The sequence below is a fragment of the Equus przewalskii genome, chromosome 17 (assembly GCF_037783145.1).
Source record: "Equus przewalskii isolate Varuska chromosome 17, EquPr2, whole genome shotgun sequence".
NCBI lineage: Eukaryota > Metazoa > Chordata > Mammalia > Perissodactyla > Equidae > Equus > Equus przewalskii.
Window position 1 is genome coordinate 1,307,004 of NC_091847.1, and position 19,336 is coordinate 1,326,339.

A 19,336-nucleotide genomic window follows, 5' to 3' on the forward strand; every position below is an offset into this window, starting at 1 on the left:
CATCTGTGCCAATCCTCCTCCACTTTGTATGTGGGATGCCACCACAGCATGGCTTGATGTTCAGTGTGTAAGTCCATGCCAGGATACGAACCTGTGAACCCAAAGTGGAGCACACGAACTTAACCACTAAGCCACTGGACCAGCCCCAATTTGAATATTTGTTTAAAAAGACAGAAGTCAGACAAGATAAAAAATAAAACCCTTTTGTCATTTTATAGTTAAATGGTACAGTTTAACTATAAAGACACAGAAATGTTGAAAGTAAAAAGACGGAAAAACATATGCCATGCAAACATTAACCAGAAGAATGTTATTATCCTTGTGTTAATATCACACAAAGTAGACTTAAAGCAGAAAGTGTTATAGAGACAAAGAGGGATATATCATCATGATAAATGCATCAATTTAACTGAAATATGCAAACATTTTATGTAAGTATTGACCTAACAGCATAGCCTCAAAAATATAAAGCACAAATTTATGGCACTAAAAGGAGAGATAGACAAATTAATAATCATACTTGGATATTTCAACAGATCTTTCTACTAATACAATATGCAAACTCAGAAGAGTAAAGATTTGGAATATTTAAATAACACAATTAGGAAATTTGAACCAATGGACCTGGTAGAACATATCGACAACTTTAGAGTATACATTATAGTCAAGATATCTCAATATCTTAAATATTTACCACAAGAAACCACATGCCAGGTTATGAAGCGAATATTAAAACGTAAAGCATTGAAATCACATACAGTATGTTCTCTGACTATGGTGGAAGCAAATTAAAACTCAATAACAGAAATATAACTAAAAAGAATCCCCAAATGTTTGGAGATTAAGCAGTTCACCTTTAAGTAGCCCATGAATCAGAGAAGAAATCAAAGTGAAAATTAGAAAATATTTTGAATGATAATAAAAAAATGACATATCCAAATATGTGGGGTTCAACTAATGCAGGACCTAGAGGAAAATATGTAGCCTTAAATTCATAAATTAGAAAAGAAGGAAAGCTAAAAATCAACAACCTAAGTGTCTATACCAAGACACCGGAAAAAAGGTAAATGGGAAGAGATCAGAATAAAAAAGAAAAAAAACCCAGAAAACAATAAAATAAAAAACAAATGTTAAATAGAAAAAAATGAGCAAATGGAAAAATTGGTTTATTTTTAAAAAGGCAAACAAATTGATAAACTTCTAAGCAGAACTGATCAAGAAGAAAGAAAGAATTACCAATTTTAAGAATTTCATAAAAATTTCATAATACATATTACAGGCACTAAAATGATAAAGTTACTGTCAATAAATTTGAAAATTTTATTGAAATTGGCAAATTCTTACAAAAACACAACTATTAAACTTGATGTAAGAATCAGCAGGAATTTAAAATATTCCTGTACCTACCAAATAAATTTAATTTATAATTAAAGACCTATCTCAAAAGAAAATTCCAAAGTAGATATCCAAAGGGATTTGATTTGCTTCTCTGCTCTGTTAAATCAGTGCAGCTGGGTGGACCACCCCACAGCAACCCCCCCAGAGCAAGCACACGCACTCTGCCCCATCCATCTGAGTCCTGTCCCTCCTGCCTGCCCACACCGTGCCCATCCTACCCAGCTCCATAGTTCATGCAGTTCCTCCTCCCTGAATATCCTCCATGCCTCTGGGACTAACAAACATTGCCATATTTTGGGATCTCATTCAAGTACCATCTCCTAATGACCTTTCTGGTGACTTCAGACTGCTTGGATCTCCCCAATCTCCACAGAGACATATGGCAGAGTAGAAATAACACTTACTTAGAAGTCTGGCAGCCCTAGCACCCACCTTCTGACCATAGCCTATTTACTTAGCAGCCTTGGCCAAATGATTCATCTCACTAGGGCCCCATTTCTTCTTCTGCAAAAGGAAACCAGGAACCCTATTTCAGAGGGTTGGTGAGGAGATTGTATAAGATTCTTATGCAGCTCTTCTGATCCACAGCGGGTGATCAGTACACACTAGTTCCCTTTTGTGGCCTCCTTCAGATTGGTTCACCAGAGTCATGATATCACCATGGAAATGGACCTCATTTCTTCCACATAGCTTGGTTTTGCCTCTCTAACTAACCCTAGAGGGACAGGGACCATATTTTATTTTTCTATTGCATGCCCTGTATGCTTAGCATAGGCTATAAAATAATACAAACCACGCTAACAATAATGAGGAGGAGCAAGACCATTACCATTTATTGTGGATGGACTCCTTGCCAGACTCTGGGCAAATGACTTGACTTGCAGGATCTCATTAATTCTCACAAACACAATTCCAATTGTACACATTGGGTCACGCCCCCTGAAGCAAGGAAATCACCAAGGGTCACTGCCCCCTGAAGCAAGGAACTCACCAAGGGTCACTTTACTAGATTCATCCAAGCTACCTATTTCTAAAAGCCTTTTTTCTTAACCTCTGAACTATCCTTCTGTCCATGATGGGGATCCAGGATGCATTTGCTAACAAATGGATAATTCCTGTCCTAGAAGGAATGAGGACTACCCATCAGGCAGGGCAAGTTAGGTAGATGGCAGAAGGAGCAAAAGGAAGAATGCAAGGTGGCTGGGGAGTGTGACAGTTTGGGGTCAGAAATGAAAACTATACAGCCAGGCAACCCTGCCTGACTCTGCCAACTACTTGAGAAAAAAGGGGTAGGGATCTTAGGTGTTTAAGTGGCTTGTTAATGCTTCCTGAGTGCTCAACACACTTCCTACCTTTGAATACTTTGCACAGGACAGTCATGGCATCCTGGTGTCAACACACAGAGCACTAACGGGGCTTGCATATAACTGGATGTGTGTATCACCATGAGAGATGCTACAGGACTTTCTAAACTATAGGATTCTGGAGCTAGCAGAAGCCTCCAGTCAGCTAGTCTTTCACAGGTGAGGAGATAGAGATCAAGGATGGGAGCATCGCTGTGTTGTAACCCACCTCTAGACTTCCAGCCAGTGTGAGTCCACCCCAGAGTCCTCTGAAGGATGCAGTTGCAGGGAGGGGTTGCTAGGACTGAGGGGTTGCTATAGGCGGCACAGCCTGATGTCATTACCGACTCAAACCTCAACGGTGACCCACTGCTCACCAAACCCGACATTGGGTCTGAGCTCAGTTACTGACTAAAGCCACAGATTGGCTCCCTGAAGAAGGCCTTGTCATGTGGCGTTATCTGATTTGCTTCATAATTGCATCCTTAACATAGCTCCTACGACTGAACTAGGAGCGTCATGATGGGAAAAGCCAAGCTCGATGTTTTATGCTGCTAAATATATTTTTAGGTCGCTTGATCTTCATGGCAAGATAGAAGACTACCCCAATATTAAGGACAAACTGTTTGGATATACTTTATTAATTCATAGTGTCTTCTGCTGCCAATATTTTAAAACTTAGCAGTTTTCTGGCTGACAAAACCACTTACAGGCCTTTTCTGTTGTATTGCTCTTATTTCAGTTCTTACATTCAACTTTAAAAGCAGAAATACGAAATTGTTGTCTCTCAAGTCACTTCAGTGGAGCTCCATCCCTAGAAATCTGAAATGTGGGAAGCTTGACTGGTAGATGATAAATAGATAATAAACTTAAACTGTGGTGATTACGAAGATTTATTGCTCTAAGAAGCGTACATTGACTAAAATATAAGGTCAACTGTTGACATTGAATTAGCAATAAATATTGATATGTACCAGAGAAGAAAGGTAATAGATGTAAATAATGTTCTCTGCATGTTGAATCTAAAAATGAATCATTTGCTCTTCCAACCCCAGTTTCCCAAACGCACACCAAAAAGACTTCTTAAAAATATCAGAAATCAGGTGCCTTGAGGGAGAGCCGTTTAGGCAGCATCTGCATCAGATTCAATGACAACATTCGGATAATTACCAAAACACGAATCTCCCTGCAGCCCCCCCCAAACTGTTTCATGCCAAGCCACTGGGTTGATCGCAAAATAATGTTGTACTGAAGCCCCACCCTCCCCGGCTAGACAGCGGAAATATTACTACTTCTCACCCTGCGTCAAGGGAGGCATATTGGTTTCTACTGAAAAATTGTACCTTCAGAATGTGCAAGGTATACATACACAGACCCATATCTAGATGGAAAGCTAAGAATATGATCAGTAATGTACTATGATATGAATTTTATTTTTAATTCAGACTTTTAATTTCTTTCAATGTCAGGACTTTATGACACCTAGAATACTTTATCTACACTTGCCCATCTGTATAGCTGTCATCTGCATCTATCATATGTCTTTCTGTCCTTCTGCCTCCCTTCATGTAGGTGTTGGCTGCCCTCCTGATGCCCATTGAGAGGATCACTGAGCACAGAAACCTGTTAGAGTCTAGTTTTTAGGCTACAATAATTGACCATGATGTCTACAGATACATCTCAGCAAAACTATGAAGCTTCTGAAATTGTTTAAAAATTGTATATATGTTTATATGATGTATAGTCACACGTTGCTTAACGGTGGGGAAACATTCTGAGAAATGCATCATGAGGTGATTTTGTCATTGTGTGAACTTACAAGAGGGCACTTACACAAACCTGGATGGTATAGCCCATATACACCTAGGCTCTATGGTACTATCTTATGGGACCACAGTTGTGTAAGTGATCTGTCGGTGACCAAAATACCATTTGCAGCATATATGTACCTCTCCACAGAGAGAGTCTATAGTTTTTGACAGATTAAAATCTGTGACTTGAAAAAGGATAAGAACTTAAAAGGAATATGTGAATGAAAGTGGACAGAAGGAACAACTGGAAGTATTTCTGAGACAAGAGTTTTCCCATTATTCTTTCTCATGGCAAAGCATCCCAGTAGCCATTCATAAGGGGAAGTTGCTGCAGTGGAGCATACACATTTAAATCCCATACGATTTTGGTATCTAAAAGTGAGGTTCTCTCCTCTCTTCTTCTGGCCTAGTCTTTCTCTTCTGGGAAACCCCAGCTCAATGAATGTCTTACATTCAGTGCAGTTCACTGTCCAGAGGCTTGCCCTGCCTCCTCTCCCACCTTGCCTGCACCTCTCCTCATGTGTGCCATGCAGATGTTTTCCATGTCTTTGCTCTTACTACCGTTTCAGCCTGGGATGCATTCCTTTGCCTTTGTTTGTGACAATAACATGGTGTATTTTAAAGACTCAGTTGAAGCAGCACTTTCTTTGGGAAACCTCCGATTATTCCCACTCTGCTTCTCCACGATGATCTCTTATCATCCTGTGTTTGTTTCTGTGGTAGTTCTGACCATATTCTCTTTCTCCTTCATTAGACTGTAAGCTCCTTGAAGGAACCAGGCTTGGCTTTCCTCACCACATTCCCAAGCCTAAAGGCAGGGCCTAGCCCCGAGGCTCGGTCAGTGTGTGTGGAAAGGAGCTCTCTGCAGCACACTGCAAGCCCTGTCCTCTCCAAAGCCTTGTAGTGCTCACTGACTGCACCACACACCTGAAGATGCTACTCCTGCATGGTGCTGCTGTGTTCCATGTGGTTAATACTAACACTCTAGCTGTGTGGAAAGCCACTTGGCAAGAGAGTGTTTTAACACTCGCTAACTCTCAAAGAAACCAAGTTCACCTAATCCATTTGGAGCACCTGTGAGGGACCGGGCAGGGCTCAGGCAGACACTGGTCAAGAGGAGCTGGCCCCTCTAGTGTTTGTTACATCTCTGAGAAGGAAAATGCTGCCTCTGAGTCTTCACACAGATGGTATTAAGAAATAAAATGAAAATCTCCAGGAGGAAATGCTAGAGTTTTATGTTTAATGTCAGCCATCAAGGAATTCTAGATGGTCTATTGCTGTCAACCATATCAGGATTGGAAAAGAGGATCGGGGAGGGGGGGATCCCACCATAACAAGCAGATCCAGCTCAGGAAGTGCCACCCTTCCCATCCGTCCTGAGACTCCCTTCTCTAACCTGGGGACACTGTGGCCTGGAAAGAACTGCAACGGAGAGCCCCATTACAAGAAGTGCCTGGGAAGGGATCTTTGTCTTCACTTCCCCGAGTCTCTATTTTCTTCACCTAGAGGCAACAAGCCCCAGGAAGCCCCTTCATCCCCACAAGCAGGAAAGAGTGAGGTCCCCGGTGAGAAATAAACTACAAAACATTGTTGAAAGAAATTAAAGAAAATCTAAATAGTTGGAAAAACATCCCGTGTTCATAGACTGGAAGTCTAGCATTGTTAAGATGCCAATTCTTGCCTAAATTGATCTACAGATTCAACAAAATCCCCATGAGAATCTCGGTTGATTTTAAAACTCACATGAAATTGCAAGGAGCCCAGAATAGCCAAAACAATCTTGAAAAAGAACAAAGTAGGAGGACTTATACCTTCTGATTTCAAACCTTACTACAAAGTTACAGTAATCAATGCAGTGTGATACTGTCATAAAATAGACACACATCTGAAGAGATATTTCTCAAAAGAGATATACAAATGGCCAATAAACACATGAAAAGATATGCAGCCTCATTAGTTATCATGGGAATGCAAATCAAAACCACAATTCTACTATTACTTCACACACACTAGAATGGTTAGAATAAAAAAGTTAGATAATAACAGCTGCTGGTGATGATGTGGAGGAATCAGAATCCTCATCTCCTGCTGGTAAGAATGTAAAATGGTGTAGCCACGTTGGAAACATTATGGCAGTTCCTCAAATGATTAAGCACAGGGTTACCATGTGGCACAGCAATTCCACCCCTAGGTATATACCCAAGAGAAATGACACATAAGTCTACACAAAACCTCATACACGAACATTTAGCAGGTTATTCATAATAGCCAAGAGCTGTAAACAACTCAAATGCCCATCAACTGATGAATGAGTAAACAAAACATGATGTATCCACACGATAGAATATTATTCAGCCATAAAAAATTATAAAGTACTGACAAATGCTATAAAACGGAAAAATCTTGAAAATATGCTGGATGAAAGAAGCCAGTTACGAGAGATGATTCCATTCATATGAAATGTCCAGAAGAGGGAAATCTATAGTGACAGAAAGTGGATTACTGGTTGCCTGGGACTAGGGGTGGAGTGGGGACACATAAGGAGGTGATAGCTACAAGGCCATGACGTGTGATGAAGATGTCCTAAAATTGACTTTAGTGATGATTACACTTATCTGTGAATACACACACATCTGTGAATATACTAAAAACTATTGAATTATACACTTTACGTGAGTGAGTTGTATGCCATGTGAATTAAATCTCGATAAACCTGTTACAAATACGACAAAGTTTCAAATTATTTAGCTTGGCTGGAGCATAGGATGCCATGGGGTTGGTGCAGAGCATGTGGCTGAAAAGAGGGAAGATGAGGAGGTTTAGACAATGTTCCAAGATAAGTGGAGAAGTAGGGCAGGTTTTAAACTCTGGAAAGTTGGCACCATCAGATTTCAGGGGGTTTGGGGAAGGAGAGGCAGTGCGATGTGCTTTCCCAGTCAGCCGCATTTCCACCGTCTCCAAATGCTTTTGCCCTGCGTCTGTGCTACCTATTTCTTTCTCCCCAACCTCTGCTCACCTTACTGATGATGATATTGTTCCACTTCCACCTCACCATCTTATCGTCTTCACTGATCCTCCTACATACTAACTCCTACATGTGGCATTAGCTTATCTATTAATGTTTTTTTAAGAAAAAAACTTGTTATTTAATGCCTCAGTGTGGCAGCCAGGAATAATTATCCTGATTTTATACTGTTTGCTGTGCCTGCTTTCAGTAATAAAGCAAATATTCTTCTCAGTTCCAGCCTCATTTCTCTATGAACTGGGGAGAAAAGTTTTGGCCACATGAGAAGTGGCAACCATGCCTTCCATTAACCTTTTGACAAAGATAATCTTTTGGCTTCTTTTTTATTAAATAAAGAATTCCCCTGTTCTTTGCAGGACTAGAAAGTATCAACAACACTCAATGCACTAGAAGACCAACCCAAATTACAAAGCACTTATAAATTACCTAGGATGTGTAGGGCCAACGGGCAAGAAGTAACAGCGATTGCTTTGTGCATTACGATGATGGTGTGGATTTCTAAAGACCCTGAGGCTGATTACTTCCACAGGCTCCTGCCCTATGTTTGCTGCATTGAAAATGGCGTAAACCCACACTTGGTTCCCTCTCAGCATTTCTACATCAGTATTTGGGCTTTTTGCAGCAACAGAGCAGAGTTTTTCTGAGTAAAGAGAAGTGACTCAAAGCTGACTCAAATCACCTGCAAAAGGAAGAATGATGAAAACTAGGCAGACGGTGGGACTTGGAGGTTGTCCAGCTAGGAATCCTTCAAGAGTGCAACCACCAGTGAATTCAGCATTTATACTCCAGAGTCCACTGCACCTTCTGTAGGCCACACCAGCAACCATCATTTTTACATCCCAGATCTTCTGGTATTTGAGCAATCACATTGGTCACTCTGGTTTCCAACTTGCCCTTCTCCCCTACTGTCAATCAAACGTGCACCCAGGCCTTGGAATGGCCTGTGCCATTCTCTACCAGTCTTCCTGGGCTGTGGTTAATGCTGTAGCTCTGGGCCACCTGCCTACCCAGAGTGGAGCTTGGTGTAGATTCATTGCACCCTCAAGAGTGGTCCAGGAAAAATATTCGTGCAAAGAAATAAGCCCAGCACAGAGAGATGGTTACTTCAGCAGATGGAGGAAGGGAGGCATGATAAAGACTGTGGTTAGATCCACCTCCCAGGAAGGCTGCACAGAGGAGTTAACCTGAGGAGAGTCTTAACTTAAGGACTACATATAAATTTGCTGTGTAAACAAGGTGTGTATGTGTCTTGGGAGCAATAAGCTCATCAGGTGCCAAGGGCTCAAGTTCTTTGCATTCACTCCTACAGAATCTAACTAAGTCTCCCTTTCTATACATAATAAAACTAAACATTCATAAGTCATACTTTTTATGTGACTCAATTATTTTTCTCCCATGAGTCAAGAGGCTGTCAATAAATGAGCTCTGGCTTCCCCTGCATGCATAAATAAAATGGTATTCATTAGATTCTAGGAAGAATTATTAATGAACGGTGCAAAGGTATCTAGGAGGAAGAGAGCAATAAAACACTACGTTGGTAGAGGTAGAGTGTTTTACAGCTTTCAAAGCATTTTGGCATCTATTAATTCTTTCAATTTTTAAAACTTCCCAGAAAATATGTACATTATCCTCATTGAACAGTTGAGCAAAGTAAATCTTAGAGAGATAATGTGACTTCTTCTAGGTCATCTAAATGTATCAGAGCACTGGGCAGAGATTCCATAGTTCCATGCCCCCATGTGAACGGTTCTAGGGCTGAGACCTTGGCTGATGACAGGTACAGAGCAGGTGGTGGATGCGATGGCCCTGTGACATAACTAACTGGTTGTGTGTCCTCAGAGTTAGACCCCCGCAGAGCTGTTTTCTTCTCTTCCCCCAAACAGAAGCTGGAGAAACAGCTTTTTTTTTCAACTCAAAGATTGGTCTTAGAAGGAGAATTTTAAGGTTCATTTCTACTTGAATAAAATTTGAATTTCTGCTTGAATTTCTGTTTGAAAAACACTAATTGGCCTCTTCCCCTCATAAATAAAGACTTGCTGATTTGAGAGTGTGCTAGAGAAGACAAAACTGTAGCTATTTATAAACTCTGACCTCCGAAACAGCAGGCTGTTTTCAGAAGCATGTAAACATTTAAAATGCTATAACAGTATATGTAACAATGTGCTTAAATGTTTTAGCTATAGGCCATCTTTCTCAACAGAGAGCAGATAAACAGAAAGGAGCTTGGAACGAGTTTGCATTTTGAGTTCAAGTTTCATTCAGCCACAGTTTGCGTGGTCTTGGGTGTATTTGTTCACTCAAAAGGTCTCGATAAGGACACTGCAGTGGATCCCTCCCCTCAGGTGCTGCCGTTACGGTGGTCAGTTCCTCCAGTTCCAGCACTCAGCCACTCAGACGTGGTCTAGGAAGCATTGCTGGGCCCCAAACTTGGGATCACTGGTCTGGGACGAGATAAGTACAGAAATAAGGGATGAGCATTCATAAACTTTACAGAAATTGATCAGAGTAATTCAGCGTGAGTTGAATCTAATAATAAAGCATTGGGGCTGGCTGGGGATAAATAGACTCCTTCTTGGCTGGAGGAGTGAAATGTACCTACGGGAAGGAGGGATGTGGGTGGAGACCACCTCTGAAGGTTAGTGACCATATCCTTCCCCCGCATTGTTTATTTCTTACAAAGCCCCATCCACTGCTAGATTCCATGTGACAATCTAACTTACATTCAAGTTTTCATAGCTGATAGCAGTTCAGCGAATAACCCAGTAGAATTGGAAGTGATATACCACCAACCAAAACCCTGAAATTATAGACCCAGTCCCCACGCTGCCTCATTCCACAGCGTTTTTGCACTTGCTCTTCCCTTTGCCTGTAGAATGAGAGGAGCAACAGAAGTGAGGAGTAATGGACAGATGGAGGGTGAAAAAGGATAGTAGTGGGGTGAGCTCTGAGGAAAAAAGATCCTTGCTAGGCAATGGTGACTGACTTAGAAGGTAAATGCACATTTTGCAGTTGCTAGGAGCATTTTTCATTTATATGGAAAGTGATTCTTATTTCCCTTCTCAAAAAGGAAAAAAATCAAACTTTCAAAGATGATAGTCCAGATTCCACATGCAATGTTTCTGTTTTGTTTCATTTGCTTATTCATCCAAACTCAGTGAACATCTACCAGGCGCAAGATGACATCATGACAGGTCATGAGAACACAGAGAAGAAGAGGGGCCATTCTGCCACACACCTTTGCTCACCCTGTTCCTCTGTTGAGGCCTCCCTCCCTCTTCCTTTCACCTCTTGGTTCACTTCCATTCACTCGACCTCGTGGAGTTCATGCCTGTTACCTAGGAAACTTGCTCACACTAGTGGGACAAAGAATCCTTTCTCCAATGTCTTGTAATCCTCTCTGATTACCTCAATCACCCTCACTGGGTTGGGAATCTGAGGGCAGGAGCTAGGCCTCATCCACTTCTGTCCCCAGCATCTTGCAGTGTTTGGCATGGAATTAGACTGGATAAACGTGTGGGGTGTGAGCAGTTGCCCTCAGGCCCTGCTCTGAAGGGAGTAGAACTTTAGTCGTAGTAGGGATTTGCATCTTTGCCTCAGAGAGGTCTGCTGGTAGTCAGCACTGGGGATGGTGCACTTTGTGTACCCTCAAACAGGCAGAAGCCTTCCCTTCTCACCAGTTTGCTGATGAGACACTCTGACAATCTCCCACCTGGTGGCAGGTCACCCTCCCTGGGTCAGGCTGCATGCATATGATGCCTTAAGAGGCCAATTTCAACCTTTTGTTTCTTCCATAATCACTTGACATCTGTTGCTCACGTGCACAGAACTCCTAGAGATGGGGCCAGAGTTTGGGGAAATACTTTTTAGGGAAGGAAGCATCACTGCAATCTGAACTGGCCGCACCCTTCGCGGGACCTCTCGACCACGTGCAGCCACGTTGCCTTTGCTTCCTTTGCCATTATTCAGGAAAGCACAGCTAACAACAAAAGGAATTAGCCTTGTAAGAAAGGATAACATTGAATTCACCTTGAGTAATAAAAGTCAAACAGACTTTACTACTTTAACCTAATGAGTAATAGTGAGTTGGGCACAGACCTGCCCATCAGAAACGAGTGCTATGATCTGCTGGTGAAGACTCTGAACGAAGACACTGCCTTGTGTACCCTGGACGGGACAGCCAAGTGGTCAGCACTGGTGTCAGCAGGCACACCCAGAGGCTGTTAGAACAATGACCAGCTGTAGCATCATCATTCCACTCTTGATGCGCTATGGAAGGGTGTTGCCGTGTCTGCGGTGCAGTGCGGGGAACACTGGGCAGTCACCAACGTGATGTGCTGTCACCAACAGCAAATGCCCAGGTTTCTGGGACTATGCTCAACACTAAGCAAGCAAGAGCACAAGTTATACTACGAGAGAAAGTTTTGAATTCTGACATTTAAAATGAATATCTTTCTTCTGAGAAGGGTGATTGTGTAGGGGTTAACACCATGCTGTTTGTTTAGAGTGCAGGAGAAACCAGCTTTTACTCCCTGTTTGGCTGTTTCCAGATGTGGTTTTGGAGAAGCTTCTCATTAGTGTTGAGAATCTGTGTTCCAGCTGGAAGGAGACATGGCTGTCACTGGGTCCAACCCATCAGCTTTGCTCATAGGCCTGTTCCAGATCACTCTGGGGTTGGGCTCTGAGCCAGGACAGGAAAACACATTCTCAGTGTCTGAGAAGGCTGATGTTTTTCACCCATGTTACAGAAAAGGGCTGGACTAGGTGAGGAGAGTGAGGTTCTTGCTTGGGTGCAAAATTTAAGGTGACACTGAAAAACTCAGTAATCAAGATAGAATCTATTTCATTTAATATTTGAAAAATCAGACGCTGGCCCTGTGGTGTAGTGGTTAAGCTCACATGCTCCACTTTGGCAGCCCAGGGTTCACAGGTTCCGATCCCGGATGCAGACCTATACACTGCTCATCAAGCCATGCTGCAGCAGCATCCCACATACAAAAATAGAGGAAGATGGGCACAGATGTTAGCTCAGAGACAATCTTCCTCAAGCAAAAAGAGGAAGATTGTAAACAGATGTTAGCTCAGGGCCAATTGTCCTCACCATAAAAAAATAAAAATAAAAAATCAATACAAAAATTACAGGATCTGTGGAACTGCTTTTTCCTTCTTGCCCTAAGCTTCACAATGGCTTGGCAGGGCACTGTTACTACTCCTGGGTTTATTTAAAATTTCGATCTTTTCTTCTTCACAAATTTTTTTGCATTAATTTTGAATTTTATATTAAAATATTATTCATCCATTTTCTGGTGTCCCCTTAAATTCTGTGCCCAAGGCTAGTGCCTCACTTGTCTTAGTCTAGTCCCACTGTCACAGATGTTCTCCTTTGGACAAAAAGTAGCACAATTGGCAAATAGGGAGGTGTCTGCAGGGGGCTCACACTCATATTCTCCGTCTCTTACTTTACCTTCCCTGCTCCTTCTCCGGTATTTCTCACACGCACTCTGATTTTGAGCTTGACAAGCCGAAATGAAAAAAAAAAACAACAAAACATTGTGGATTGTCTTATTCTCACTTGCAGGTGGTGTCTGACGTAAGCTCTCCACTTTAGCTCCTAAAATACCCCAACTGGTAACTCACAGTTCACAGAATATTCAAGGTTTAAAAGAAACCTGGGACTAGTCCTGAAAATGAATCTCCAGGACGTCTACAGGGAGCACAAAAAACTCAGAATTAGATAATTCTCCGTGAAACACCAACAGACATAAAAAAAATGCTAGGAGACAGTGGTGCTTTAAAAGCCTTCTCTCAGCAGGTGGTTCTTGCATCCCCTGTGGGGCATGTAGTGTTGTCCATGAATAGAACGTACTTAGTAAGCAGGTGTAGCACGAACAACAGGATTCGATTCAGGTAGAACCACATACATGCACAGACAGGTGCAGACAAGGTTGGAAACACGCTCACCAAAACGTCAACAGTATTTATTTTGGAGGAGGGCTGGAATTTGGGGTATTTTTTTCTTTCTTCTTTATAAGTCTATGTATTTTTAATTCCTTTCACAATAAGCACATATGATTTTTTTCAAACATGATTTTTAAAAGTGCTTTGTATATGGAGGATGGTGAGCAAATGTTTGCAACTCTAATAAATACCAAACAATGGGAAAGCATCTGAGTCCCAATGTTAGGTTTGGAATTTAGCGTCAAAAAGAATCTTTGACCAAAAAGTGTGTTGGGAATTGCAGAGGGAAATTATATGAACTGTTAAAACCTCTGCCCAAAATGATTCCTGTTGTCCCACCTGATGATGAGGAGAGGGTCTTTCTCATGCCTCCCAGCTGTAAAGCCCTCCCCCCATGGTCAGGCTGCTCCTTGAGTCGTCCCACTGTGCAGATGGGAGACTGTGGCTAGAGATTCCACTCCCAGGATGAGATCTCCATGAGAGTGGATGGTAGAAAAATTGCTAATTTGGCAGTTTAATGGCGATTTCTTTCTAGCTGACCTAAATCCACAGCTACAGGGTGGAAAATAGTTTAGGAAATTTCACCTGGGTGAGTTGGAGCTCCTCATTTAGAAATGTTCCATTACTAAGAGGTAGCTTGGGAGGGAAGGTGGAGTTAGGAATCTTAAAGAGTGTGGACAGGTCTGGAGGGCCACTATGGGGAAGGTAGTAGTGACCCAACAAAGACAGGCGTGGTTTCCTGATACCGGAGCTGGAGTAAACCAGGAGCACTGCCATAGGCTGGGGCTGAGGGAGGGAGTGTGCTGGAGTCTGTGCTTGATCAGGCTGATGTAATCTGAATATGTGTGGGGAGTGCTGAGGGGGTGGGCTTGTTGTGAATGCAGACGGTGGCCTGAAGTGCAGACTGAGCAATGCTCATCGTCACTCCCAGCATAGCCTGGGTGCGAGGGGATGGCAGGAGAAGAGGATGACATTGAAATGTAAGCTCCAGGGAGGTGAAGATTTTAACTATTTTGCTCCCTATGGATGTATCCAAAACCCCTAGAATATATTAGACATTTAGTAAAGGTTTATTTCATAAGTGAAGAAAGAAAAGAAGGCAGAGACAAATTCTAAGAAATTGACTACAAGGTGGGGCAAGGTTTAAGCTTCAAATATGTTGGTAGGACTGACACTATCCGACTTGAAGTCTTATTATAAAGTTACAGTATTAAATACAGTGTAGTAATGGTATAAGGATAGACAAAATGATCAGTGGGACATACAGAAAGTCCAAAAATATGCCCATATTAATAAAGTCAATTGATTACCAAGAGAGACATGAAAGCATTTCAATGAGGAATGTCTTTTAAACAAATTGGTGCTGTAACAACTGAATATAGTATTGTTGATGAAAATAATCCATAACCAATCTATAAATGAAAATTTGGGTGAGTTTATTCTGAGCTGAAATCTGAGGACCATGGCCCAGGGCCTTTCTTCCCAAAGGAAGAAAGGGCACCAAAGAAGAGGGGTGCACAGAGTGGTTATATACCCCCAAACAGGGTGTTTCACATATGATTGAAATGTCGCTTCCACAATAGTCACAAGATTGCCCTGTCAGCACAGCACTTGATGGACACAGCAGGTAGTGGGTCTGCTATCTTGGTGGGCATAGCAGGAGGCAAGTCTATTGTCTCGAGCTGGGTGGTCACAGGTGAGCACAGCAATCAGTTTCTAGCCTAAGGAAAGATGCTTAATCCTTAAGGAGAAGCCAACGTTGGGAGGGGGAGGGAAGTTGCACCTTTATCTCAAGGGCTTTTGTTCTTGCCATAGGGAATCTCTAAAGCAGATATACAATGCATGCTCAACAGCCAGGGTCAGGCCCTTTTGGAAAGACAAGGTCAGGCCGAATTGGGTTTACACCAAATGGCTTCCTCATATTCTCCAATATATACTATTGCTTGCCATTTTTATTTGTCAGTATAGAAAAAAATTAATTTAAATGCCCATCCTTGTGCCATACACAAAATGTATTGGATGTGCCATACACATCCAATTCAAGATGGATTATAGACCCAAACATAAAAGTTAAAAATATAAAGATTTTATAAGGAAACATGGGAAAGTATTTTTGTGCCTTAGGGATAAGTAAAGATTTCTTAGGTGGGGCACAGAAATCAATAACCACAAAAGAAAAAAGACAATAAATTAGGTCTCATACAAATGACATCATTAAGAAAAAGAAGTGGCAAGACTTAGACAGAGAGAAAGTATTCACAAAAGATATATCTGGCAAAGGATTTGAAGAATATGTAAGGAACTCAAGCAACTCAGTAAGATAAAAAGACAAATTAAAAGTGGTAAAATATTTGAACAGACACTCTAGAAATGAAGTCATATGGATGAACAATAAGGCTATGAAAAGGTTTTAGTTGCTAGGGAAATGCAAAATAAAACTACAATGAGTTACCACTACACACCCAAGTGGAATATCTAAAACTATAAGGACTGACAACAGTAAATGTTGGGAAGAAAGTGGCACAGCCAGAACTCTTATATGCTGCCGATAAGGATGTGAAATTATATCATTTACAATAAAATTCTACTGTTTATATGTTTTGGATATAATGTCTTTGGAAAAATGTCTATTCAGATCTTCTGCTCAGTTTAATTGGGTTGTTTGGTTTTTTGCTATTGCTTTGTATGAGTTCTTTATATATTTTGGATAGTAACCTTTTATTAGACATATCTGATTTGCAAATATTTTCTCCCATCTGGTAGGTTGCCTTTTCATTTTGTTGATGGTTTCCTTTGCTGTGCAGGAGCTTTTTAGTTTGATGTAGTCCCACTTCTGTATTTTTGCTTTTGTTGCTTTTGCTTTTGACGTCAAATCCAAAAAATCATTGTCAAGACCAATGTCAAAGAGCTTATTGGCTAAGTTTTCTTCTAGAAATTTTATGGCTTCAAGTCTGAACCCATTTTGAGTTGATTTTTGTGTATGGTGTAAGATAGGAGTCCAGTTTCATTCTTCACATGTGCTGTCCAGTTTTCCAACACCATTTATTGAAAAGAATATTCTTTCCCTGTTGTACTGGGCTTATGCACATGAAAATATGAAAAACATTTTTTAAAAGAATATGAGCTTTGGCACATAAAAATAAAAAATTTATTTATCACCAAAAATAATATGAAGTAAAGTTAAAATAAATTTAAATAGCCCAATGTTAAACTGTAAAAGAAATCTACTTGTGACAAACAAAAAGTAAATTAACACCCTCTCTCCCCCTATGGAATTGACTTTATGAGCTTCAAGTATACTTATTATTTTTATTTTATGGTTTTGTTTAGATTTTTTTTCCTTTTTCTCCCCAAAGCCCCCTGGTGCATAGTTGTATATTCTTAGTTGTGGGTCCTTCTAGTTGTGGCATGTGGGACGCCACCTCAGCATGGCTTGATGAGCAGTGTCATGTCTGCACCCAGGATTCGAACTGACGAAACACTGGGCCACCTGCAGTGGAGCGCACAAACTAAACCACTCGGCCATGGGGCCAGCCCCTCAAGTATACTTTTTAAAAAAGACTGTATTGTTTAGACCATTTTATATTTACGAACAATTGAGAATCTAGTACAAAGTGTTCCCATTTATGCTGCAACCAGTTATTCCTATTATTAATATCTTGCATTAGTATAGAACATTTGTTATAATTAATGAAATGATATTAATACATTATCGCTAAATAAGGTCCATGCTTTATTGACACTTCCTTAGTTCTTTTCTAGTGTCTTTTTGTTTTTTGTTTCAGGACGCAACCAAATTGCATTTATTCATCATATTTCCTTAGTCTTCTCTCGGCTGTGACACTTTCTCAGACTTTCCTTGTTTTTGATGACATTGACATTTTTGAGGAGTACTCGTCAGGTATATTGTGGCCTGTCCTCCAACTGAAATTTATCTGGTGTTTTTCTCACATTTACACAGGAGTTACAGTCTTTTGGGAGAAAGTTCCCATAGGTAAATTGCCTTTTTCATCATGCCATATCAAGAGTACCTACTATAAATATAATTCATCGCTGTTGAAGTGTCCTTGATTACTTGTTTGAGATTGTGTTTGTTAAAATTCTCCACTGTAAAGTTACTCTTTTGGAGCCCTTTCCATACTGTATTTTTTGGAAGCAAATCACTATGCTTAGCTCACATGTAAAGAATGGAGAGCTGTGTTTCCATAAATTATTTGGGATTCTTCTCCATGGGAGAGTTATCTCTTCCTTTATCACTTATTAATTTATTCAATCATTTATTTATATCATCATGAACTCAAGGATACTTTATTTTATACTTTGGGTTTGATCCAATATTTATTTATTTATTTATTTTCTTGAACAAATTATCCCAGCTTTGGCCATTGTGTGCTCTTTCAGTTGGCTCCTGTCTCCCTTTGACGTAATTTCATCATTGTGGTTGTGTTTTTGTGGGCTCATTACTTTCTGGCAATGTAAGATGATCCAGGCTCTTCTTGAATGCTCCTGCCCCAGTCCTAGAATCAGCTATTTCTCCCAGGAACCCTGATTCTTTTCATTGAAGAATAGTATTAGAAACAAAGATCTGAGACCTAGGAAAGTTTAGTGCTACTGTTGAGTTGTGTCATTGTTTCTAGCTGATCTCACCTGAAAGAGCAAGGAAATATATGTGTGCACACTAATGCATGTGCATACATATATCTATAAATATTTATATATATATTCCTCTGTTTCTATATTAAACTAAAATGAGTTCAAACTTATATCTCCAACTGTAATAATCCATTACCAAATAAATTATTATATTCTTCTCCTCTTGCTTGTCTGTAACCTCCCAGGCCAAAAGTGAGAAATCTGGCTTCCAACATCAGCCATTCATTTACTTAATTGTTCACTGTCAATATACGTATCTAGTAGTTTCAAAATTGTTACACTATACCCTTGTGGGAATCAACTTCATCAACTAGAGTATAGTTCTTATGTGCAGTTCCTTTTAGACACCACTCATCTTCAAATTTACTTAAGTCAGCACCTTTTCTATTCACCCTCCTCAATAAGGTTCACACATTTGTAATATGTTAGGTTCTGGATTCCATCCTGGGATCTTATGGCCTCCCAAATGAAGTTTTACATTTAATTTTGAGGTTTTAAAATAAAGAATAATTTCATATATTAAAGTTATATCTTTATTCTATAAAGTTCCATGAGTTTTGACAAATGCACAGTGTCATGTACCCACCATTATAGTATCATACAGAACATTTTTACCATATTAAAAATTACCCAAGACATTTATGATAGAAACTCTCAGTAAACTAAGAATAGAAGGGAATTTCCTCAGCTTGATAAAGACTACACAAAACTATAGCTCACATTATACTTAATGGTGAGAAAGTAGAAGCTTTCCCACTAAGATCAGGAACAAAGCAAGTATGTCCCTACTTACCACTCTTTTTCAACATCACACTGGAAGTCCTTGCTAATGTGGTAAGAACAAAAAAAGAAATACAAAGTATACTGGTTAGAAAGGAAGGAATAAAACTGTCTTTATTCACAGATGACATAATCATTTATATAAAAAAATCCAAAAATATTAACAAAAAACCCTCCTTGAACTAATAAGTGATTATAACAAGGTTGTAGTATACAAAGTTAACATACACACTCAATCACTTTCTTATATACAAGCAATGAACAGGAGAAATTCAAAATTAAACACACTATACAATTTACATTAGCACCCCTTAAAATGAAATACTTAGGTACAAATATAATAAAATATGTGTAAGATCTATATAAGGAAA